The sequence below is a fragment of the Felis catus genome, chromosome B3 (genome assembly GCF_018350175.1).
Source record: "Felis catus isolate Fca126 chromosome B3, F.catus_Fca126_mat1.0, whole genome shotgun sequence".
NCBI classification, from domain to species: domain Eukaryota; kingdom Metazoa; phylum Chordata; class Mammalia; order Carnivora; family Felidae; genus Felis; species Felis catus.
Window position 1 is genome coordinate 128,481,097 of NC_058373.1, and position 27,555 is coordinate 128,508,651.

General features: G+C 35.3%; 1 long non-coding RNA gene across 4 annotated transcripts in view; it reads right to left on the reverse strand.

The window, feature by feature from the left end:
* Nucleotides 1-13,145: 13,145 nt before the first annotated feature.
* The window catches only part of LOC123386165, a 135,464-nt gene continuing 121,054 nt past the window's right edge, over nt 13,146-27,555 (reverse strand). For 3 of the 4 annotated variants that reach the window (XR_006599880.1, XR_006599877.1, XR_006599879.1), the window contains 4 exons: nt 24,111-24,334; nt 14,642-14,784; nt 14,345-14,474; nt 13,146-13,462 (listed from right to left, as the gene is read on the reverse strand). This is a non-coding gene — a long non-coding RNA (uncharacterized LOC123386165). The remainder of the gene's footprint in view (nt 13,463-14,344; nt 14,475-14,641; nt 14,785-24,110; nt 24,335-27,555) is intronic. The other variant, XR_006599878.1, reaches the window with a different exon arrangement.

Sequence of the window (27,555 nt, forward strand, 5' to 3'; positions counted from 1 at the left end):
ATCTTAAGCAGGCTCCAGGCTCTAAGATGTCAGCACAGAGCCTGACATGGGACTTGAACTCACAAATCAAGAGATCATGACCTGAGGGGAAGTCAGACACTTAACCCACTGAGCCACCCAAGTGCCCAGATAACTACATTTTACATTCTTACCAATTACATTCTAATTCTCTACATTCTTGCCAGCATTTGTTTTGTGATATATATTTTTTAATTGTTTTGGTCATGTTTATTTAATTTTGAGAGAGAGAGAGAGAGAGAGAGAGACACAGAATGTGAGCGGGGGAGGAGCAGAGAGAGAAGGAGACACAGAATCTGAAACAGGCTTCAGGCTCTGAGCTGTCAGCACACAACCTAATGCGGGACTCGAACCAGGGAACCGCAAGACCATGACCTGAACCGATGTCAGACGCTTAACCGACTGAGCCACCCAGGCACCCCTGTTTTGTGATATTTTTGATAAGAGCCATTCTGACAGGTGATATCTCATTGTGGTTTTGATTTGAATTTCCCTTATATTTAGTGATATTTACCATCTTTTAATATGCCCGTTGGTCATTTGTATGTCTTCTTTGGGGCAACGTATACTCAAATTTTTTGCCCAGTTTTAATTGGGTTATTTGGGTTTGTTAGTTGGTTTGCTATTGATTTGTAGGAGTTTCTTATATATCTTGGACCCCTTATCAGCTATATAATCTGAAAATATTTCCTCTCATTTTTCCAGTTGCCTTTTTTACTGTGTTCGTTTTTTATTTTGCTGTCTATACACTAAAAAATAAAGGGACATATTGTTGCAAGAAATCAAAGATGACACAAATAAATGGAAGGACATCCTAAGTTCATGGAGTATAAGACTTAATATTGTTAAGATGTTCATTTTATCCAAAGTGATCTACAGATTTGATGAAATCCTTATTAATACCTCAATTTTTTACAGAAATAAAAAAAATATATGAAAACTCATATAGAACCACAAAAGACTCCAAATAGCCAAAACAATCTTGAGAAAGAAGAACAAAGCTGTAGATCTCACACCTCCTCAGTTCAAACATATTATAAAGCTACAGTAATAAAAAGAAAACAAAACTATGGTCTGGCATAAAGGCAGGCATATAGGTGAAAGGAAGAGAACAGAGAGCCTAGAAACAAAACTATGTACATACAGTCAAGTAATCTTTGACAAGGGTGTCAAGAATACACCTGGGAAAAGGAGTCTCTTCAATAAATGATATTGAGAAAAATGGACAGACACATGACAATGGAGTAAAACTGGACCCTAGCACCCATACGCAAAGTCAACCCAAAATGAATCAAGGACAGACAAAAGACATCAAGCTAGAAAACTATTAGAATAAAACATAGGGGGAAAGCTTGAAAAAAACTGGTCTTGGCAATCACTTTTTGGATTTAACGCCAGAATCATAGGCTGCAAAATGATTTCAGCAATTTACAGATATTTTATGTGTCTGTATTGTATATATTCTGGTAAAAGTTATTCTGGTTTTCAACAATCTGATTTTGATGTTTTTAGTGTTTTCTATGTGTGTGTATCCTGCTTGGTGTTTATTGAACTTTTTTGATCAAATGGGTGTATACATTTGTTAATGTTTATTTATTTTGAGAGAGAGAGAGAGTGAGAGAGAATCCCAAGTAAGCTCCCTGCTGTCAGCGTAGAGCCCTATGTGAGAATCCATCTCACAAACCATGAAACCATGACCTGAGCTGAAATCAAGAGTGGAATGCTTAACCAACTGACCCACCCAAGCAACCCAAGTGAGTTTATACTTTATAGCAAACTGGAAAACTTTCAGCCATTATTTCTTTCAATATACACTCTTTTATGCTCTCCCTCAAAATTCTCTCCTTCTGTGACTCCAATTACCTGCAAGTTAGACCTCCTGATATTGAACCACAGATGCATTGGGTTCATTAGGTTCAGATGTTCATGAGGTTTCAATAATTTTCTTTCTGTCTTTCATTTGAATATCTTTCAATATACCATCATTCCTTTCAGTAGACTTTCTCTCTAAAAATTTATTTCTCTCTAAAAATTTCATTTTATTTTTTTCTATCTTTTATTTCCCTTCTATTATTTGCATATTTTCCTTTAAATCTTTGGTACCATTTATAATATTTATAGTATATTTTTTCAAATATTTTTTTTCAAATTCATCATCTGTGCCCAATAAATGGATTTTTCTTACAGTTATGGTTACAATTTGTTGCTTATTTATTTGTCACATAATTTTATGTATGCTATTACAAAGAGTTGAAGTCTGTTTTTACAAGGCCTTTATGTTTCTTGTTGATCAACATGATTCTTTTAAGATTTACTTTTATTTATTTAAAAAAGTAATGTTTGTTTATTTTTGAGAGAGAGAGAAAGAGAGAGAGAGATAGAGAGAGAGTGCAAGCAGAGGAGGGGAAGAGAGAGAGGGAGACACAAAATCTGAGTCAGGCTCCAGGCTCTGAGCTGTCAGCACAGAGCCCAGTGCGGGGCTCAAACCCACAGACTGTGAGATTATAACAAGATTTATTATTAAGCCTAGTTATAGCAGCATTAAGTAGCATTTACTCTAGAGCTGAATTGCTCTTTTTCAAAGCTAATCTTTGGAGATCTCTATTAATCGCTCTAATTGATCAGTAAGGTCTTGCTGTTCTGGTTAAATGTAAATCAAACATTTTCCCAACTCTGTGTAAACTCTGGAAATATCTAACTTTTTTTCCATTTTTTTCACCTCTGCACCTGTTTACAGCCACTCAAGAGGACTACTATACAGATTTCTGAAGCTCTTTCTCTATTTAGCTTCATCTTCTACAGTACGTGGGTCTGCAAATTCTAACCACCTCTGCTTCTCTGACCCCCAGTCTCTGTAAGCATGGCTAATGTATTCTACTTGGGGTTTCTTTCCCCCTAATGTAGTCTAAGAAGTGCTTCCAGGAAGAAACCCAAGGTGACTGCAGAGATCACAATCTTTGTTTGCCTTCTTCCGGGTATCACAGTCCTGTTACGCTTGTTGTTGAATGCCTGAAAATCTTGTCTAGTTTTTTAGTCATTAATAGCACATGGGTTATTTCAATAATGATGAATCTATCATGACTGGAACATGAAGTCTTAGCATTTATTTTCAATGTATCATAGTGGAAATACCTTGATGTTAATTTCATAAACTTCATAAAGGTTGTAAAAAGGTATTTTGCTATGTATTCTCACTGCCTAATACTATGCCAAACACACAGTTGGCCCTCAGTATATATCTGTTGAATGAGTTAATAAGAAATACTTACTATTAAAAGAAAAAGGCCAAAACTCCTTACCAGAATGACAGCCGCTGCTTCAAAGAATCACTTAAGACAAAGTTCCATAATCCAATTTTGTGCATTTTTCATATTATGTACGGAACTGCTTATGGGAGGGAGACATGCGTTCAAATGTGCAAATATCCCTAAATCAGGCATAGATAATGTGCTTTTGCACAAGACTAACATACAACTTACAAAAGTTAAATAGGGACACCCAAGTGGCTCAGTCAGTTAAGTGTCCAACTTTGGCTCAGGTCATGATCTCATGGTTCGTGAGTTTGAAACCTGCATTGGGCTCTAAACAGAGCCCCACTAGAGATCCTCTGTCCCCTTCTTTCTCTGCCTCTCTCTCTCTCCCCCCCCTCTCAAAAATAAACATTAAAAAAACCAAAGGTTAAATAATTTTTCTGCATTAACATACAAAGAAAGTCCAAGAAGTATTTATATTAAATCAATGGTCTTGATAAGGAATACTAGCAATCCAGAGATTTTTAAGCTATCCAATCTTAATGTGTCTGGGAATCTTGAGAAAACTCTAATTCTCTCATTCATCATTAGAAATCTAAACTTACCTATTTTACCAAGTGTTGTCACTTCAATATGCCAAACAAAATCCTTATTGGTCTAGAGTTGTCCCACATAAAGTTGCCATGTTCTTACGTTTCAGTCTGAGGTCACCGAAGTCGGTCTGCCTAGGTAGACTGGTCCTATCCTGCACATGACCACTACTTTACTTTGCTAAGTCTGACAATTCAATCCTAAGGACCCTGAAAAACTCACATTGGAATTGGCTTCTTTGACTTCTGGGAACAATTCAACATTTGGCCATCATTATAGGAACCATTAGTAATTTGTGCTCTAATTAACCTTCCAAACTTTTCATAATGGTTTGTTTTGTTCTTTTTTGAATCTCCATTCATTGCTTCTTCTTAAGGATTATTTAGCTGAAACATGGTAAAAAGCTAAAATATAATTTTATTTTGTATAAATTGTTAATAAATCTATCGTATGAAGAAAACATTCCTAGGAAAGCAAAATAAAATTCATGAAACTTAAGTATTAAATATGATTTAGAGAAATTCCTATAATCAAGGATTTCAGCCAGCCAGTTACCAATTATAAGTTTAGTTTCCACAGCAGGTACAACATTAAGACACTAAAGTCATTCAGCTTTAAGACATATGGTTTCAAGTTTTGATGCAAATCTAAAGGTGAGGCATTCTATTTGAAGAATAAAAGAAGAAGAAAAAATAAGTTTAAATTAGCTCTGAATTCAAATCAGTTCTTTGGAATGAATTTACCATCTTTATTGTTTCTTTTATTTTATACTGTCCATGACTTTCTGCATATTCTCATAGAATCACAGATCTTTCAACTTGAGAGGATCTGTAGAATGTATGTGGTGCACATGTTTCCACTCAGAGTACTTTGCACAACTGGAGATTTCTGGGCCTTTCTTTCAAAGATTATAACTCAATTGATCAGGAAAGGTCCCAAAAATCTTCATTTTCAAAAGAATGACTCTAGTAAAAAGCACTGATATGGTTTAATTTTCATTTTCCGAGTAAGGAAACAAACACCCAGGAAAGTTAACTGATTAGCCCAAATTTCTATCAAAGTGAATGACAAAAAAGAAATAGGATCATGATTCTGGGTGCTGTTTTCTGTTCTACAGCTTTTTCCACTGCTTCATAAACATTTCTTCCCAAAGAGAAAACACGGTTTATACAGTATTAAATGGTAAAAACCTTTGCGATTCTGTCTTTAGTTTCTATCTCTTATCAAGCTGCCCTTATTCCTAGGACATGTCATCCATGTTCTTGGTATTATTTCATATCGCCTTCCAAATCTATATCTTTCATCCATATTTATCTCCAGCGTTCTATAATTTTATATCCAACCTCTTAATTAACTAATTTTAAACAACTTCAAATAAAACACATATAAAGCTCAACTTTTCATTAATATACATCAGACCTATCAAACCTCACCTGCCATTATCTTTTGTTTTAGGAGACCAGATTATCAGTACACCCATATAGGAAAACCAGAGGCCTGAGACTCATTCTGGATACTCTTTCTCACTCACCTACATATCCAACAATTAACAAATTATTTTATGTATGGTTAAATTGATTAAACATGGAGGCCAACAGACTGAGGTGGTTTTACTACCCTAGCCGCCTATGTAAATAAACTAAAACCTAAGCCTGTAAATGCTTCAAACTAGGACATCAAAACCTAGTCAGCCAATCAAAATACGCCTGCTCAGCTTTAGGTTTTCATAACCCAGCTCCAAAACTTCCCTTTGCCCCATATAAGGAAAGGAATTCCACTATAACCTGTTTTTGCCCAGCATAACTTCCTTGCTCCTGCTCATTTTTGTCTATAGAACATTCTTTCCTCATATGACACTTTGAAGCTCCTGATTCCTTAGCCATTAATTAAAACCAGCTAGATCTGAAATATATGTGTCTGTGAAATTGTCTTTTAACAATATTTCACAAGTCTGTTCAGATCTTCCAACAAACCTGAGCCCATGAAAAGAACATCTTACTTGTTGACAACAGCAAGTTATTTTTGAAATGACTGCCTTCAGCATTGTTCTCCTCCAGTCTATTCTTCACACTGTTGAAGATAAACCTTCTGAAAATGCAAATCTGATCATGTCAAACGTTCCAATGTCTTCTCATTGTCCTTGAGATATATTCTAAAAATGCCGCTTAATTTATGGAGCCCCACTTAATCTATGCCTACTTTCAATCTCAATATAATGCAATTCTGTTTTTTTTGCTTTCCATGTTCCAGTCATACCGGAACCACTTTTTGATCATCCAAAAGGACTTAAATAGAATTACAACTGTATTTGAGAAATAAAATTAATTTCCTCTTGTTAAACATTAACCCAAGGCCAATATAATTTCATTTGCCATTATTTCCTTTTTATTCTACTTAATGTCATTTGTAAATTGCCCTGTTCTTGACTTTATACCATTTGTTTTATAAAGAAATACTCTAAATTTTGGTTGTATTTTTCAAATACTATTAGCACACTCAAATGGATAGAAAACAATTTTTAAATGGTTATTTTAAAACAATTATTTTAAAATAGAATTTACTGGTTTGACCAAAAGTCTTGAGGTAATGAAAAGAAAGTTTAGAATATCACTTTCAATTATTGCAGTAATCTGTTACAATATTTAGGAATATTGTTAGCTTAGTTATTTACAATAGTATGCCATAAAATAATTTATCTTTTAAGAAATATTTGTTAATGTTCTATTTTAATGATTAAAACTCAACATAAAACGATTCTTATTGAATCCTTAATCTTTAATCTTTATTGTCATTGTCATTGTCAATCCTTAATCTGTAATCTAATATTGTCAGCTGCTCTGGCCCTCTTAACTGCTTACTGTGTCGTGCACTAACATGTTTACGTGACCGTATTCAAAACGTTCAGAAATTGTGCATTACTCCTGCTGTTCACAATCCATCTCCCTTTTCCTCTCTTGGTGAGGAACTGGGCTCACACTTTCTGCCATGGGTCCTCTGTAAATCGGCTCTGGTCTTGGCAAAATTAGGAAAGCGTTTTATGAAACAAACTCCTCCTAAGAAAGAGGTGGATATAGATTACAGCCATTCACCGAGTGAGAAATTTTATTTTTTTGCCAACCAAGGGAAACAATTCTGTTCCTTTTATTTGTTAATAGTATTGCCAGAGTGGTAGTGGTGGGAAATTTTCTCTAAACATTTGGAGCTATTCTAATTGGACAGAGGATGTCTCCTGCCATAAAACACTGATTTTCTGATTCTTCATGAGGGTGTCATTTAATTCCCTACTTGGCTACAAACTTCAGGTCTTTGAATCAATTTTTATCCTAGTAGTGGTCCTTCTGGTTTGCAATAGGCCTGCTGCCCAGCTTGTTTTCTAAGCAGGTGGTTAGGCATCAGATCCCATTTGACAATCTAAATAGCAATCAGGAAGAAGAGCTAAGAAAAAAATCTCTATGTCACACAGTAACTTCTTGGGTCTTGAGGGTTGTGAAGTTAGTGAAAGCATTATAAAGAGAAAAAAGAAGAAGAAGAAAGAAAAGCAAGGAGTTCAAACAAAACCTGTTCAGCAAAGGATCAAAGAAAACGGTGAAACTAAGGAGAAATGAGGTGAAGGAAAGAATATTGGGATTTAATTTTGCCTATACCAAGTATGCACTGATTTGAAAGAGCAAAAGCTTACAACAAATTAGGGATTAGCATGGATTTGTATTGTCTTTTTGGAAAACTAAAAGTATCTAAAAGTTCTAGCTACATGACCCCATCCCAAAGTCTAAAGAATGAGCATTTTGCCTTTCAAATGGCCACACCATACTGGGTAAAAGGTTGATATTGATGTGGGTAGCATTTGACATCACAACCATGTATGATGCCCAAACAACCATGCTAACACAATTGAAAAGAAAAAGTAAGGCAAACCAAAAGATTTTAATAAACAAGATTTCTCTCTTAACTATGTGATTTTGGAGCCATATTTCCACATACCTCCAATTTCTTTGGAATTTGAACTCCCCTTAGGATGATGTCCACACGACTTTTTAAATCTAAGTACATATAGTCTGTTGGATTTAGACCACAGTCGAATCTAAAGGTGTAATATAGACTCATGGAATTAATTCCACCTAAGATTTTTGTGGTCTTTCCCCCAGATATTTGATACCATCAACATTAAATAAAAAGAAACACCACAGATGATAAAAAGAGCCAGAATTAAACAATAGCAAATAAAGGTGTTCTTATTTTCAAAAACATGAACTGTGTTTTGCCCCATTCCGTGCTATCCCCCAAAAGTCCTATGCCAAATCCATCTTGCAGATTCAAAACAGCTGATCCATTCTCAAAATTACCTCAAATCCAACGAAGAGTCATAATTTCATTTCCGTCTTTCTTGGTCACATTCAAATCCTCGGCTCCTTGTTTTTCATTCTTCATAAATTGATAGTTTCCAAGGAGTCTGCCTCTTCTTTTCCTTTATTTACCTTCTCTAAGAAATCATGTTTGATCTCCTAAACAGTTAATAATCTATTGGCTCAGATTAATATGTCTTTCAAGAGTAAATAGTGTCCTAATGAACCCTCCCTTCTCTCCTGGATTGTATCTTTCTGTTCTCTTGACTCTTTTAGGTAGGTGTGTCTAATGTGCTATTTATCTTCTCATTTCTGGACAAAATGTGCCAATACATGAAAACTCAGTTCACCTAGATGTCACAATAAAGAGACCCTGCTGGAGTAGGCACTAATCTCCTTTTCAAATGGAGCCAGAGCTCCATAGAGGAGTAGAACATGGCATTCTGGCACAAGAATCTGCTGTTATCTTCAATATGTGGAAGTGTCTCACACCTCTCCATCTAAACAAATGGCCCCAGCTAAACTCTGATGAATTTACTATAGGCTTTGCAAACCTGAGAGGAGAAGAGAAATAATTCTGAAAACAAGAGCAAGGAGTATGATCTATGAAGGACCAAGCAAAACCTCGTGAGGACAATAATACTGTAAGAACACCACTATGCAATATGTGAATTTGCTAAATTGGCACCAAGATTTGCTCAGCCTCATTAAGGGAACAAACTGATCTGCAATAAGGGAATCCCTCTGGTGTAGTTTTTATCAGGCCCCATTTAGTAAGTCTTCAGTGAAGAAGGTTTGATTCTAGGCAAATGGATGAATTGTTCTCAAACTGAATTTCACAAACAGGGAAAGAATGAAAGTAACTCTTTGAACCTCAGCAGCTCTTAATGAAAGTAACTTTTTGAACCTCAGCAGCTCTGTCTTTAGCTGTTGGGGAAAACACTGACATTATCTAGTTTTTCTACCTGGTGATTTGGCTGCCAGACTGAAAGCCTATTAAACATTCTGAATACTCAACACCACCCTAGAATCCCGTAAAATCTAGGCCAAGGCCAAGCAGTGCATAGAAGTTCTTGGTTTGCCATGGATGTGAAAATAAAATCTAACGTAGCAACACAGAACAGCTGGTAATGGGCTGTGACAATGGAAGTCTGGAGATTGCACCAGCATGAGAGCAGTTAACCTCAGTGTTCTATGTACCACAATCTGCCTACGACTTATTCTTCATCACTGACATTGGGTGGCTACTAAAATGATGTATTTTATAGCACTAATTTTATATTTTAATATAAATAAAAGCATAATCTTTTTTTTTACATTTATTCATTTTTGAGAGACAGAGAGAGGCAGAGCGTGAGCAGGTGAGGGGCAGAGAGAGAGGGAGACACAGAATCTGAAGCAGACCACAGGCTCTGAACTGTCAGCACAGAGCCCAATGCGGGGCTCAAACTCATGGACCGCGAGATCATGACCTGAGCCGAAGTCGGACGCTTAACCGACTGAGCCACCAGGGGCCCCCATAATCTATTTTTAATACTCTGAAAAGATAAAACCAGGTTTCTTCTTGTTTGTTTGTGTTTATTGTGTTTATTTTTGTTTTTGTTTTGTTTTTTTGCTTGCTTTGATTTGGGGAAAAAGTAACTATAAATTGCAAGATTTCATAGACCAACTACATTTCACTATTTAATAGACATTGTTGGAGGCAATCTAGCTGTCCTTATCTATCTTCTGTCTTTCATCTTCCACTCTTTGTACAATTATATCACATCCACAGCCCAATGGACTAAGAGCCACTTAATCTGGTGCTTATAATGTGAAAAGAAACAAATTGGTGTGGATTTGGTATATTCATATGTACGTATCTCCCTACCTATATCTATCTATATATATGTATAAATATGTATACATGTGTATAATTGTATGTGTGTGTATATTTGTATGTGTGTATCAAAATCCTTTAAATAAAATTACTTTTCACTGCATATAGAGATGGGATTTAAATAGAAATATAAATGCATTGAAAATAATTTAAATAAAGATTTAAATATAATAATATTGGGAGAAAATTTTAAACCACCTTCAAGAACCACAACCTAATAATTAAGTCAGCATTATACTTAATCATATAACAAATCATTGTTAAGAAACTCCCATATACAAGATTCTGTGCTCGATATAATGGGGTATAGAGAAATGGTGAGGATTACAGACTATTGACTTTGAAATCTCTACCATTTTAATTAATATCTGGATATCATTATATTTTCATTTTTTAAATTTTTAATGTTTATTTTTGAGAAAGAGAGAGAGAGAGACAGAGTGCAAACAGGGAAGGGGGAGAGAGAGAGAGAGAGAGAGAGAGAGACAGAGAATCCAAAGCAGGCTTCAGCTTCTGAGCTATCTCCCTAGGACTCAGGGCTTGAACCCAGGAACTGCAAGATCATGACCTGAGCCAAAGTCAGAAGCTTCACTGATTGAAGCACCCAGGAGCCCCATGGATACCGTTATATTTTTAACATAACTTTCTACGTTGAAAGGAAGCTTAAAGGCCAGTTTATTTTTTAAACTAAATTTAGAGATCATAAAACCGGAATTAGACACTTATTTTACTTGCTTAAGATCACACAAACGTATTATGGAAGAAAGCCACCATATGTAAAGTTAACTTAGTTATCAATAACCAATAAGCAAGGTTCGAGGAGCCTTGCATCTTTTGTGTACAGTGGTACTTAAACCTTATGCAATTACTTCATCTATATTTGCCAAAGAAATGCTGGAGGAAAAAAAAAACTGGCAAATTTGGATTTATTCATGCATGCTACACATTCTAGATGATGGAAAAATATTTTTAAGACTAATTTTGATATAACTTCAGCCTCACTCACTGAATTTAGGGCCTAGCCCCCGGGGAGAAACATCTCCACTGTCGGCTCAAGCCATAAGCACAATCTATATCTGCTGACTCTCAGGTCTTCTCTCCTCCAGGATGCTTCCCATTATTAAAGTATAATTTCTTGGCAAAGAGAGCCAGTCAGACACTTGCAACAGTGCTAGTAACTGAATTTCTGGCTATAGATCAATCATTAACCCATTCTAGGTGTCAGTTTCTTCAAAAAGGAGATGAACAGGTTAGGCTAGATTACACCTAAAACTCATCATACTTGGAATTCTAAAATGTTAAACCTGTGTATCCAATTATAGACTTTATTCCTGAATTACAGTATATCTTTTTAGTTTCCAAGATATTCTGGACTGGTTATCAAAGTTCAGTGCCACCATTCTTATATTCTCTGATGTGGTCATGTACGAAGGATATCCAGAAGCCCTAGTCTTCTAAATCTCAAAAATCAGAAGGAAGCAAAGCACTGTGAAAATTACTCTTGTTTTCTGCTTCTCACACCACATCACTAAATGGGATGACTCAACGTTTGAAGTCCATTAATGGAGCAGGGTACTCTTCAATATTTGTTACTTAATCGTTTAATGAAATCCTTGTAAGGAAAGTTTCATTCAAGAATGTACCCTCACTTTTTATGATAATAAGTATTAAAAATTTTTAAGTGCTTATCACTATCGGTGAAATTCAGGTAATACAGGTCTTTTTCCATATGGTTTGTACTGTGTGTGTGTGCTTTTCACCTACATACAAGACTATGGCAAACCGACACGAGTTTAAAACTTTCAAGCTTGACCATATTCAAATACATATTTCCAAAAAATTATTTGGAAGTTTGTCCTTGAATAATTTTAGTGCATAATATCTTGTCTTTAATCCCCGTATCACTTGGTTTGAAAACTTTGTATTATAAAGGAAGTGTTTGAGTAAATTGAATTATTTGGTTAGTTCAGTGAAAGATGCATTCTAAACATTAGATGATTATAAGGCTCCTGTTGGCCCTCATAAGCATGTGGAGCATTTAAAATCATTAAATACTATATGGTGCTCTTCCGGATCTCAGTAGGTAATATTTGACCGCCCCCTCCCCCCACAACTCAAAAACATAGATGCTAGGTAAATAGCAACAATTAATGTTTCAATATTTGCCAAGTTTATGAGTAAGTAAGAAAATTCTCAAAGTAGGAGGAAAAGGTTGCCCATGTGCATTGTGGTTTATTTTAGAAGAAATAATTAATAGCTAAGTAGTTAATTCATGCATTCAATAAGTCTTCATATACACATATGTATATATGTGATTACCTGGGCTCAGAATTCTAAACTCCAGAATTTTCATTTTGACCTCATCATCAATTCTTAAAATCCAACCAGTATTGCACAAATGTGTCCAATTTGAGCTGGCAGACTAGTTGTATCTAATTCTGTTACATCTCCTAGTTTTGTTCCCAGCAACTCCTTTATGAAAAAGAAAAATTCTGTTCTATTTCTCAGTAAGACACTTTGACACAATCCTCTATCTGTCAATTATTTTCTTCTACTGGACAATACTACAATTAGCTCAGAACACTCACTAAAGTTATAATATTGTTTTGAAGACAAAGATAAAACTTCATGAAAAAAAAAAATAAAATAAAATAAAATAAAATAAAATAAAATAAAATAAAATACAATAAAATAATAAAATAAAATACAATAAAATAAAATACAATAAAATAATAAAATAAAATAAAATAAAATAAAATAAAATAAAATAAAATAAAATAAAATAAAATAAAGTAAGTGTTGCTAGGCTTGTTGCCCCTTTTGGAATCCAGCTCTACAACAAAATTTTACTCCACAATTTGTAAACTTATAATGAACTTCAGGCATGGATATTCAGAGGTCACAAATACATTAATGGATATCAAAATACCATGGTCACACAAGAAAAAGTGGCGTCTTTCACCAAAAAATAAAAATAAAAATAAAAATAAAAATAAAAATAAAAATAAAAATAAAAATAAAAGAGGTAATGGGATGGGGGTCAGAGAGAGAGTGAAGAGAACAGTAAAGACATGAGAAGGAAAGGGAAGAGAGAACAGAAGGGGGAGTTGGAAAATAGAGGGAGAGAGGAAAAAGGAAGCAAAGGAAATTCTAAAAAACAAAAAAATACTCATCCTTTCATCTAGTTTTGTTGAGTTTTGTGACTAACGAAATTAGTCAACTGCCCACAGTTGAATTTATTATCAAATAAAGGCCTAAAAACTCAGCTGTTTTTGTTTTTGTTTTGAATTGTGGATTGTTTTATTTAAGTGCTGTCTTCTTAGAGGATCCAAGGCTAAGGTTTCTCATCTATCCCTGTGGATCCTCTCAAACAGTGAGCCCTTAAAAAAAAAAAAAGCGCATGTTTAAAAGATTTATTCACACAGTAGTAAAGCAGATTGAAACTTCAAATACTCAGATCACATATTAGCTGCAGGAAAGAACTTGCCATTAGTTTAGGTGATGGGCTTGTTCTAATATTCACATCTAAATAATTTTTATGCTTACAGGATAAAATAAATTGTGGTTTAATTTTAACACTTTCTATAGCCCTCTGACATCCAGTGCTACATTTCTCCATTATCTGAGACTGTTCATCAGATTTATTTATCAAGAATATTAACTTTATGCCTTGTCATTCTATTCAGAGAAAGTCTTCCCAATAATGGCACATCCCCATTCCTAGTCTCTATAAGAGAATGATATATTCATTTTGGCTGTCTTTCCAGGCATAATAAAGCCAACATTCCGTAGTCCTGCTTCCACATAGAATCTTCTTTAAAGCCATTCATACCCTCATTTTGATCATCAGTTTCAAGAGGTATTGAATTTGAAAACATTTGTAATAAAACTATACAACATTTTATAGTTAAGGGAAAATGTATTTCAATAGCCTACTAAAATATAGTTTATGATTTTGTTTTATAGCATTCCAAAAATCACTGGCTCTATTTTCACATATGGCAAGATACATATTTTTTGAAAATCTATATGAAAATATCTTTTATGTATGCTTGTAAACACTGCCATATAAATGAGTCAGGGGAAATGTTTTATTATTCAACTCACTTGAGCAGTTTGACCATTTATATTTCATGTCATTCATGTATTGATCAGTTTATATATTTGTATATGTGAATGTATATGTGTATATGCATACATATGTGTATAAACACATATATGTGTATATGCATGTATATACATTCATCCATTTATATACTCACTTATTAAAAAACATGGATCAATAAGTCCTCTGTTCTAGGTACTGTTTTTGAGTCAAATACTAATATATTCATTATTATTTTGCTTTGCTTTTTTAAATTGTTCGTCTTTTTTTGTTGTTGTTCAAGTACCCTGTTGAAAATAAGAAAAGTTTGTTTATAGAACCATGAATGACTATTTTATACTCATGTTTTTAAAGGACATTGGTTAGCATAATTGAAAAATCATCCTCAGTGTGTGTGGGTGTATGTGTGTTTTAATAGAAAGTGCAAGACACCTGCACATTTCTTAGCACTGACCATCAATCAAAGATCCAATGACAAATTCTTCTCAGCTTTGAAATCTCTAGAGAATTTCTCTGCTATGTTGGATTGATCTTCTTCTTTCTATCTTTCTTTCTATAATAGGAATTGCTCTGACTTGGGCTTCCCTTTGACAGAACCTAGAAACAAAGTGAGGGAAGGCTATTAAGACAAAATCTGGATCTGGAATACCTCTAATGGTGAGAGAGGAAAAGTGGGGTCAGGAAGCAGCAGGAAGATGCTTGGCTTACATGACATTCAAAATACATAGGCCTGGTCTTTTCAGAGTACATACTTCCATTAAAAAAAATAGACTGTCTAAGAACCAATTCTTTCTTATCTTACAAATCTTCACAGCATTCTGACTGAGAAAATTAATGATCTTTGTTTTATGGTTTTTTTTTAATTTATTTTTGAGAGAGTGCAAGTGGGTAAGGGCAGAGAGAGAGGGACAGAGGATCTCTAGCGGGCTCTGCCTTGACAGCAGTGAGCTCAATGTGTGGCTTACATTTAAGAACAGCAAGATCATGATCTGAGCCGATGTCAGCCACTCAACTGACTGAGCCACCTAGGCACTCCCAAACGAATTATCTTTTAGCTCTTTCAATTTTAACTGCTAACTATGGTGTGGTTAACTTTCCATGGTATCTGGCAATATTGCAAAGTTACTGCAATCGGTTATTGATTGTTGCAATTGGTGCAGAGTTGGCAGTGAGACTTCTACACATTCATTCTTTAATCGTTCACACTTTAATCCTTTTCCTAGAGACAGATATCTGAGTGTCAGGATTTATGTAAAAGGCTAGGATTACCACACTAAACACAAAGGAAGCAGAAAGAAGGAAAACAATAAAGATTAGAACTGAAATAAATGAAATCTGTAATAGAAAAATAAGAGAGAATAAAAACAAATTTTTTTGTTGAAAATACAAAAAAAATTGATGAAACTTTAGATTACCAAGAACAAAAAAGGGACAGGGCACAAATTAATACAATCAAGAATAAATCAGTGCACATGACTAGAGACTCCAGAGAAATTAGATGGTAAGGAAATATTATGAATAATCATACGCCAAAAATGAGACAACCTAGATGAATTAGACTCATTTCTAGAAAGACACAAATTACCACAATGCACTCAGAAATAATTTAAAAATCTGGGTATAGATATAACAACAAAAAAGATTGAATCAGTACTCAATGAATTTCCCATAAAGAAAAGCCAAGGCTCAAATAGCTTCTGTGGTAAATTATACTAACCACGTTAGGAACAATGAACTTCAATCCTTCCCTAGCCATATCAAATGGTAGAAGAGGAAGGAATACATCCCACTGCATTCCATTGGGCCAATATATCTTGATGTCAAAGCAAAAGACAACACACAAAAAATTATAGGCTAGTATCTTTTATGAATAGACATAAATTCTTCAATAAAATATTAGCAAACTAAATCCAGCAATGTGTGTGTGTGTGTGTGTGTGTGTGTGTGTGTGTGTGAATTATACCATGACCAATTGGAATTTTTCCTAGGAATGTAAGTTTGTTTCAGCATACAAAAATCAATGTAAAACAATATGTTAATATAATAAATGGAAAAAACCACAGAATCATCTCAAGAGATGCAGAAAATTAATTTTGAAAATTACAGTACCCTTTCATGATTAAAAAGAACTTTAAAAAGTAGAACTACAAAGGGATATCTTCAATATGATAAAGGGAATCGATGAAAAACTTATACATCATAAGGGTGAAAGATTGATAGCTTTCCTTTTACCCTCAGAAATAAGACAAAAGTGACCATTCTTGCCACTTCTCTTCAAAATTGTACTGGATTTTTAGCCAGGAGAATCAGGCAAGAAACAAAAACAAAAGTCATCCATAAGGGAAAATAAATAACAAGTAAGGCATGTAGAAACCTTTAATGAATCCACCAAAAACTATTATAGCTATGAAGAGTTCAGTAAGTGTGCATGATATAAGGTTAATATAAAAAATAAACTGTATGTATCAATACTAAAAATGATACCGTGAAATAAAATTAAGAAAAAACAATCCATTTATAATAACATCAAAATAATAAAATCCTTAGGAATAAATTTAACAAAAGAAGTCCAAGAGTCATGCACTGAAAAGTATAAAACATCATTGAAAGAAACTAAAGATGACCTTGTTAAATTGACAGGCATTCTGCGCTCGTGAATTAGAAAATTTAATATTGGTAAAATGGCAATACTCTAAAAAATTGAACTACATATTCAACAATCATCCCTCTCCAATTCTATGCTGCCTTATTTGAAGAAATTGACAAGTTGATGCTAAAATTCATACAAAGTGCAAGAGACCCAGAATAGCCAACAGAGTCTTGAAAAAGAAAAACAAGCAAATAAACAAAAAGAACCCCAAAAACTGAAGCACTCATACCTTGCAATTTCAAAACTTACTACAAAGCTACAATAGTCGACAGTGTGATACTGTTCTAAAAGTAAAGATAGAGATCAATAGAATAGGATCGAGAGTACAGATATAAGCCTTCACATTTTTGGTCAACATTTTTGATAAGAGTATCTAAAGCACACTCTTATCAACAAATTGTGCTGTAGAACTGGATATCCACATGAAAAAGAATGAAGTTGGATCTTTACCTAACACTGTAGAAAAAAACTAATACAAAATGGTTCAGAGACCTAAATGTAGGAGCCAAAAGCATATGCATAACGCCTAAAAGTAAACATAGGAGTAAATCTTTATGACCTTGAGTTAGGCAATTGTTCTTTGATGTGACCAAAATCACAGCAACAAAAGAAAAAGAAAAAAAAAAAGCATTTGGGGCTATATCGATATTAAAAGTTTTTGTGCTCCAAAGGACACTATCAAAAAAAGTGAAAAGAATCCACAGGATGGGAGAAAATATTTGCAAATTATCTATTTGATAAGGGGCTAATATCCAGAAAATATAAAGAACACTTACAACTAAATAATTAAAAGACAAACACCCATTTTTAAAACACGAACAAGGATTTGAATACTGTTCTCCAAAGAGTATGTATAAATGTCAACAAGCCCATGAAGAGATGCTCTCGACACCATTAGTCATCAGGGAAATGCAAATGAAAACCAGGATAAGGTACCACTTCATATCCACTTGTGTCTATAATTAAAAAGTGGGACAGTAACAAGTGCTGATGGATGTGGAGATATTGAAACTCCCATATTGCTGATGGGGATGTAAAGGGATACAATGGTAGCTATGGCAGTTCCTCAAAATGCTAAACATGGACTTACCATATTACCTAGAAATTTTACCCCTCAATATGTATTCAAGAGAATTGAACACAAATGTCCATACAAAACTTGTATACAAATGTCATAGCAGCATTGTTCATAACAGCCAAAATGTCTTAGCAACCCAAAGCCCCATCAACTAATGAATAAACAAATGTGGTATTTTCATACAATGGAATACCGTTAAGTAATAGAAAGGGATGAAATACTAGTATGGACTATAGCATGGATGAATCTTGAAAATATTATGCTGAGAGAAAAAGAAGCCAATCACAAAAGACCACATACTATATGATTCCATTTATGCAAAAAGTCCAAAAGTGGTAAATGCATGGAGACTTTACAGGGATGAAAATGCTCTAAATTTGCATAATGGTTACTATGGCATAAGTTGGCTAATATACCAAAACCACTGAAATGTAGCTTTTAAGGAGTGACTTTTATGGTATGTGAATTACATATCAATTAAACTGGTATAATTAGAAAAAAGATTCCCTTGATTACATTGCAAAGTGTGATTTTATGAGAGCAAGGGCTGATGTCAGGTGATCTTTCATTTTAGGTGGCCAATGAAATAGGTCAGGCAAGTGAAGGTGGTGATTTGAACAAAACTAATCCCAGTTCTTATTGTTCTGCAAATGTCACTACAGCTTTCCGGAGCAACAATACGAGCAAGAAACCCAGTGCTTTTGCCTTAGGTGGTTTCAACATTGCATGTTTCTAAAACATTCTAGTCTACCTGGACCAGTTACCTTTAATGGGACAGAAATTCCTACTGCCACCGAGTCAAGGCTGATTTGAGACTGGGAGGCAAATTCTCAAAGTAGAGATGACCCTTAAATCGCTGTCTATGAAAGTCAGAGGTAGCATAATAAGCTGGTCTACTTGTCATTGATACTTTTACAATGATCCGGTGCGCTTTTTTTAAAGTGAATTTATTCTCCTATTCCTAATGTGTATCTCATCCAAAGCAATTGGTTTCTTTCAGTTTTATTAAGATTAGGTGTTCCTGCATTAGGAAACAATAGGATTTCCTGAGATCATCAGTTCCCTAAACTATGAGAACCACTGTCCAAGAACGCTAAAATGAACAGGTCCTGAAAAGAAAAAAGGAAAAGTCTGCAAAGCCTCTGCTTTTACCCTCTCGGAGCATCTCCTTCATCATGCAGCTAATCTAAACCCCTCTGCTGTTTCCCACTATCACGTGTATCGCTTGTCAGCAAGATCTGCAAATTACCCTCTAACCATTCAATTCACATCTTGTAGTGTTTAATGTCTGTCTTTTTGGTCTTTTCTGTACATTAGTTCCTGCCAAATGCTTTCTTTGAAGGGAGAACAAAATAAATTCTGGCCACTAAGAAAGGCCAGACCTAATTCCATCTTTAAAATGTTAAAGTGATGAAATAGCATTTTACTCCTTTTGGGCCATAGTTGTGGAAGGGAGTGGAAAGTCTGCTGGTTCATATAAACAATCCCATCAACCACACAGGGATAGAAGCCTGAGTAAATGCATCGGGTCTGGCATTCTTAGAGGAGAGTTACACCTTCTAAGGTTCTAGCTGGGAGCAAACTTAGAATTTGTGTAGTGTAGGTTGTTTTTATTCTTGGCAACACTTACATTTGTAGTAAAAGAAATTTAAAAGCATCTTTGAGGTCTTCTTCGATCCACAATCACCCTCAGCAAACACCATTTTGATGCGCACAGAGTCAATGAATCATAAACAGATGGATTAAATTCCTAATAAAATACTTATGAGTTTTAAAACTCAGAAAGGAGTTTTCTACTTCTGCTATTTTGATCTTTAAAGTGGAAAAAAAAGGTGGTTGCAAGGTGTGTGCCAATGTTATATTTGTCCCGGGTCTCACTGTCCCTTAGTAAGCATCTTCAAGAAGAGATGTGAAGTCACTCTTCTGATTTTTGGTTGGAAGTTTCCACATTGCACTGCTTCCCCCCTGCCCCCTCATAAAAAGCTTCCAGAAGTCCCTATAAGACTGGTACAGTTGTGGCGAATCTGAGTATAGAAATTTAAAGTGACCACGTCTAAGAGGACATTATTAGGCCCAGCAACTACAGTTACACACAGCTACACCGACGAATTTTGTGTTGCGGAAGAAAAAGAAAGAGGGAAAATCCTACAATGAGAACACCAGGATTATAATTCAATAGTCAATAGGTTCCATGCTGTGCTCCTGCTATTAATTTGTTGGATTGACATTTCAAACTCAAGAAGCATTATGACAACCTCTTATCCTTTTCTTTTTCTGTCACTCATGCGGCAGTCTTCTCGGAGGTGATGATAATGTGAAGTGCAAATGTTCTGCTTTCTTTATCTCTGGATGAGAGAGGGAGGGAGAGGGAGAGAGAGATGGGATTACAGAAATGAGAATGAACGACAAAAGAAGGGTGAGAAAGGGAAGGAGCGAGGGCTTGTAATGACAGGGACAAAATGAGTCATTGCAGGAGTCAAAGTAAGAAAGGGTAGCTGTATCACACAGAAGTGCACAGACACTGCTTTCTCATTAGGGTTTATTAGCTGCAAGGAAATGGGGCATGAGAGAAAGGCATGGCCCTGTGGAAGAGAGGAAGTCCTTCATTTGTTATTTTGGGGGGTAAGCAGCTTCAACGTTGATTCCTTTCCTCTCTCTCCTCCTCCTCCCACCCAACCAACATTACTTCTGCCTCATTTGCATACTTCTCAAGACTCAGCGAGTATTTTTAAAGTTCTTTGTGGATGAAGCCAACAATGCCATATGGAGAAAGAAGGAAGAAAACATTCTTTTCTGAGGTTCCATCACTATTCTCTTGATTGAAATATCCTTGACTCAAAAATAGCTGGTCAAGCAGTACTGGTATTCCCAGTATGGGAGAAGCCATGGAAGATTAGCATTTTGAATGAGACTACCTTTATAAGCAGCCTGAGAAAGCAGCTATCACTCGAGTGATTTAAGGAGCAATAAAAGTCTGCTTGGCTCCAACATAGCTCCTCACATTTTTATGCCACCTACTAGAAAGTTCTACATTACTTTCTCCTCAAATTCTTTTTTCCTTTTAAATAATGGATTTTTAACTTGAATTCCTCAGCTAGTCAAGACACTTGGGAGAAAACTAAAGTGTACTGCATAAAAGAAAGCTTATGAGATGATGGGGATGAGGTGAGGTGGCTGACGATGAATACTTTTGTTCACTCTTTTAAAGAGGTTTTGGTAGAGGAAAGAGTCAGCTAATTATTTGTTACTCCATTTGACAGAAGGAAGATAACATATTCTAAAGTTTAAGGACGTCCATGTGGGCTCAACAGGCAGTTATCCAATAATGAAACAAGCAGTTTCTTTCTTCGTTTTTTTTAATGTTTATTTATTTTTGAGAGAGACAGACAGGGCATGAGCAGGGCAGTGGCAGAGAGAGAGAGAGAGAGAGAGAGAGAGAGAGAGAGAGAAAAGAGAGAGAGAGAGAGAGAGAGAGAGAGAGAGAGAGAGAGAGAGTCAGTCCAAAGCAGGCTGTCAGCACAGAGCCTGATGCGGGGCTAGAACCCAGAAGCCATGAGATCATGACCTGAGCTGAAGTCAGACGCTCAACCGACTGAACCACCTAGGCACCCCTGAAGCAGGCAGTTTCTGATTGTGGATGCCACCCAATATCAGCAATATTGTTTAAGGGGCTTTTGTATTGGGTAGAAATCCTCCCTGTCTCCAGAGATCCCTTCCAATATCCTACTTACTCTCACAAATTACAGTTTATCTGAAGAAGCAGCTTCCCAATAAGGACATTGTCTTAATATAAACTTACCAAAGTTCTCTAGCTCTGGGAGAAAAATTTCTTTTAGATTTCACTTAAAAACCTTACTGTTTAAACCCTCTGATCTGGGACCAAGCAGTTCTGCTGAAATACATACAATGGCTCCAATCGCTGATTAAACCCCCAACATTGCTGGAAGCCATTCTGGGTGAAAAAAGTCAATGGTTTCCTCCACAGTTTCAAATATGATGATTCCATCCTAGCAACTGGACCACCCTCTTTCTAAACAGAGAAATCACAAAATTTGAGTCCAATCAAACAAAATTCTCTATCCTACTGTCATTCTATATTCTATAGAGTTTAGAATTCCAAAAGATAGATTGAGTATAAAAAATATTATTTGCAAGAAAAAATGCAGAGTGAAAATATTTTTAGTGGGAAGATATCAATTTTAACAGCCAACATTTTTCCATATGAAGTTTCTAGTTAGCATAACATACTTACAAATCCATTCATACCATAAATGAGAAAAACATGGTAAATATGAATTGAGAGGCAATGGGATAGATACAGAAAGCTGCAGAAATGCTGCTTAAGAAATTCTGCACCAGGTTGTGAATACGTGGGTAGCAAGGTGAGGACAACAGGATTTGAGGAAGTGACACATAGGATAGGTGAGTCTGTTTGGGGGTGATTTAGTCAGGGAAGTGTCAGCTGGCTGAACCCAGGAGGAATTCAGTGTATGGTGTTTTCTGGAACACCAGTGTAATGGTAACATAATCATTCTGGAAGCTTGGTGAACTTAGTTAGGCTTGTGATCATTAAAGGAAATGGCTGTAAAGGAAAGGAAGATTAAAAAAAAATCCAAGGCAAACCTCAAATACCAAATGTTGTCTAAGACACAAAGAAAAAGACCTTGCAAATCCTTGAAGAAAAACTTCACCTGCGGCAAAAGTACACTGTAAGTTGCATGTAACCATCAAGTTCTTGTCATTAACAGCATCAGACTGCTTACTACTGGAAAAGTATAAGCCACATATATAAGACTTGATTGTTTTTCTGTCAAGCAAATCGAGGAAAATTAGGTATAAAAAACTACCATGGGTACCATAAAACTCTCATTGATCTGCAAACAGCGTGTGAAATTCTCGTGAGGCTGAGTGAGGTACAGGCAGCTTTTGAACATGAAGTTGACCAAACTACAATTTAAAACATGTTATGTGGCTATATGAAACTTGTAAATTGTAGCAATTGGTAAGCTTTAGATGACAAAATACGAACACACTGGGCAAAGAGACGAATTTCTACATTGTGACAACAGCAGTAAATCTGCTTTACTTGGTAAAGTTCTGCTAGATAGAGTGGGTAGAAAGTGCCAACCCGAAACAAGCCCCAGGTCTACCACTGACTGTGGTTGTGCTCAAGAAAAATTAATGATCTGATTTTCTTGAGCTACCATTTGTGTGTTAAGGAAGGACCACATATGAAGAAAATAACAACATGATCATCATGCTCGTAGAGTTTTTATAAGGATCCAATGGTACAGCACATGTGAAAACATTTTCTGAAGTATGAAGGGCTGTGGAATTGTAAGCTATCACTCATCACTAATCAAATACATCCAGAAGTGGTTCCAACAGTCACCTCAACGTTAAAGGGCAACTTCAAACCCGTGGCTGCAAACTAGTTTCCTTGCATATTCAAAACTTTGTTGTTGAGGCCATTCTGGGAATGGTTTTCATTTTTATAAAAAAAGGATCTGGTGAAACTGTTAATATAATAATAAGTTGTGTTCCTTTCATGATTTAAGTTACTCATTCAAAAGCTTTCCAATTTTTGGTTTGTGATTTAAGCAAATACATTGTTAAATCAGAGAAACAGGTAAAAACCAATTATGTGTACTGCAAATGTCCCTACAGCATAGTTTTATATATATATATATATATATATATATATATATATATATATATATATATATATATTTCTATGTTTACAAAACAATATTGATAGTATTTTTGGTAGCAATTAATAACAATATGGATAGTATTTTAGGAATGATCGTTAAAAATAAAATATGCAGGGGCACCTGGGTGGCTCAGTCGGTTAAGCTTCCGACTTCGGCTCAGGTCATGATCTCACAGTCCATGTGTTCGTGCCCTGCATTGCACAGAGCCCACTCTGGATCTTCTCTCACCCTCTTTCTCTACCCCTCCCCCACTGGCTCTCTCTCTCTCAAAGCAAATAAACTTAAAAAAATAAAAATAAAATAGGCTACTGTTAGCGAGGTTCGATACAGTTCACTCTGCATTTCTATCTTAACAACCGTAATAAATCACTTTTTTTTTTTAATTTCCTAGAGTCCTGTAAAAAACAAGTTGTTTTTGAGCCTAGTACTTTTCCAGTTCATTGACAAGTAAGGGTATGAAATGGAGACAATTATAATATACCTCTTAATTCTTGGGGCTTGGATGACTGACAGTTCCCAGGTGCGCCGCTCTAGAGATGATATTCTCCGGGTGGCAGAGTATGGGTCCAGGGTAGATTTCACAGGCAGTTAGGTTGATGGCTCTACAATTGCTTCCTGGTCTGTCACTCGCCTGTCTGTTGATGGACTTCAAATGGACTCTCCAGGTCCCCTTACGTGTAATTTTTTCTTGACTTCTCTTTGATCCTGAGGTAATGGAGCATTTTATCAATTTCAGTAAATAGGTCTTGATCAGATTTTTTTTTTTTTCCCAGAAGATCAACATTCTCAGCTGTTCGGTCAGGGAAAGCAGGAAAAGAGGTGAGGCAGAAGGCCTTTTTCCGTCTCTGTGTGCTTTTTATGTTAACCTTTCTAATGCGTTCCAGGTGGCAGTGTCCCTATGGTCATCCATGTGAGAAAGTTTTAAAGAACACAGCAATGCCCAGTTAACTCTGTTTAGAATGAAAGGCCCCTTATCGGAAATCCATGGGCAAGGGATATGGATATTGAAGTTTTGTAACCTTACCTATGTTGTGGTACTGTGATTTCTGGTATTTCTAGATCCCTTTTATGAGTCTTAATATAAATTAATAAGCCAGCAGGATGTATTTACCCAGGGATTTCCAGGATAAAGAGAGACTAGGATGGTAAGCTCCAGAAAATCCAGTTATTCCTGATATTGAAAGTTTGAAGACATGTTACTCTGCTGTGATTTGGTTCATCAGAGAGAAAGAGAGAATTTTTTTTTTCAAATTAAAAGCAATTATTAGAATGCTACATTGGCACAAAATTTAATTAGATTTATCCCTGGCTCTTCATTAGCATTCATGGAACTTTAAATTGATTGTGATATGTCTTATAAGAAATGGAAGAACAGAGTTTATCTATTAGAAAAAAAAGTTATTTACTTTAAAATACTGGTTATAAGACAAGTTAAGACTCTATGCCTAGCCTCTGAAGTGAGATATTTCTTTAAAATACCATAAATAATACAGCTAAGGCTCTAAAATTAAATGAATACCATTTTGCTAATCTTGTCTCATTTAAGTGCATCTAAGCTTTTGAAGGAAGCAACAACACTGACCATGTGTGATAGATTTTTGTAGACAATTTTGGTTCCAGGCTATTTCATCATATATAGGTTATTTCTTCAAATGTGTAATACATGAGATTTAGTGTCAAGTTGTTCTAAATTTTAAAATAACCCCCCTGCTAATTCAATATGTATTTATGGAATTCCCACTTATACTCAATAAACATCATGTTTGGTATGGAGACTATGAAAGTGAATAAAACACTAGTCTTCAATAGTTTTCTTTTCAGTTTTGTCTCCAAAAATATGGATATGAGGGCATTTCTAAGTCTTCTTTTGTCTGGCTATTTGCTCCTTGTTCTGGCTGCTAGAAAAACAAATTATTAGTCCATTACTAGCATCTGTCCAGCACTGTACAGCATGCAATTTCATTATTATTACCTGCTGTTTTAGCTTTGCTATTTTTATTTTTACGTCCTCATTTTTTAAAACTATTTTTCTCACAAGCTGCCTCACATTACATTTTAAAATGAAATGCAGCAAATAAATATATATCTATCCCCCATTGAGCATCTATAAGTCTGAACATATAGTGAGTTTTCAACAAATATGTGTTGACTCATTGATTACATTCAAAACAAATGTTTTCCACTAAGTATTAGGGTTTATGATTGTTGGTGTTTTGCTATACAGGGTTAGGAAAGAAATTCTTTCCAAATACAGTCCTTTCTTTCGTGGAATAATTGTTTTGCCCTCAGATTTCCACAGCCAGGCCGTTTTTCCAAGAACTAAGTAGTGACACTTAGGTAAAGGGAGGGTGTCTCTGTGTCTTCCCTTTTGAGCTCTGTCATAAAAATTGAAGGTGACTAACTGAACCCTAACACTTCAGATGCTCAATGCTTTTCCCGTACCATTTCTTGGGCTTTCTTCACCAGGACTGAATGAATATTAACCAAGTGAATCACAGTGACAGAATGAGATAAGACCTTTTGAAGCTGCAAATATAGACTAACCGTAATGTAGAATAACACATTTAACCGAGTACTACTAATGGATATGGCAAACATAATTTGGAAATATTGATTTTGAACGTAATAAGATGAATTGTATATGACTTCTCGTTTTCAGCATCATCATTCTCTGAATTATGGTTTGGCAATTCTATCCCCGTATTTCTGTTAGATGAATAAATGGGTAAATGGGGCTTTATTATACAACAGGTTATAATGGGCTGATATTTCAGTGGGCATTCTCATTGATGTAGACATGTATACTGTGGACCTTCTTATTGAGATTCAATAGAATCTCTACTACTTTCAAGATCCTGCATTAAATACATACTGGGATATAACATAAATCCTTATTTGGAACCTGCCTTCAAATTGTTAACAACAACCTAATAGAAATAATAGGAATATTACTGTCTAACCCTTTCATAATTCTAACCCTTTCATAATTATTTGTCTATAAGTGCTACAAAGAGAAGCAAATAGTAATGACAGTCAAAGCTTATGCAGTATTAATTACGTACTAGGAAAATTTTAAGTAATTTAGATGTATAACATTATTTATATGTTATGAGAACTTTTTGAGGTAGGTAGTATTATCAATATCATTTCCATCTTACAGAAGAGAAAAAGTAAAAGTTTAAATTTACTGTCTTAAGGGGGCACATAAAGAAGGAAACCATGAAGAAATTATTTTGGGATCTAGGGCATTTGATAGAATAAATAAAACTGAGCCATATCATGGGGCCATATCATCTTACAAAACAGATCCTTTAATATTTCATTTCACAAATATTTATTGAGTACCAGTAGGAACGAAGAATTATCTTAGGAACTGGTGGATATAGCAGTAAACAGTGATATTATGGACATAATTTCCTCCAACTCCTTATTTTACTGAGTTGAGTTGCAGAGCACTGAGGCCACATACACATTTGGAGTTAATGAGAAAGAATATTTTCTACCTTTGTTTGTATTACTATCAATTTGGTTATCTTACCCCAACACCACAATGCCTGATGCCTTCTCCTTTTAATTAGTTTGTTTATTTATTTTGAGAGGGAGAGAGAGAAAGAGTGTGGAGCATGAGCCAGGGAGGGGCAGCAAGAGAGGGAAAGAGAAAATCCCAAGCAGGAATTCTCTGACGTCGCAGAGCCCAATGTGGGGCTCGATCTCACAAACCCTGAGATCATGACCTGAGCTGAAATCAAGAGTCCGTGGCTTACCCACCTGAGCCACACAGGTGCCCCTCCATATGACTCTAATTTCTGTTCTGGAATTAAATGTCTTATCTATTTTTACAATCTTCCCCTTTTTCTTGAGGCCAATTTTACCGAATTACATTCTCTTAGGTGGACAATGAATGTCCATGGAGTAAATTAATGGGA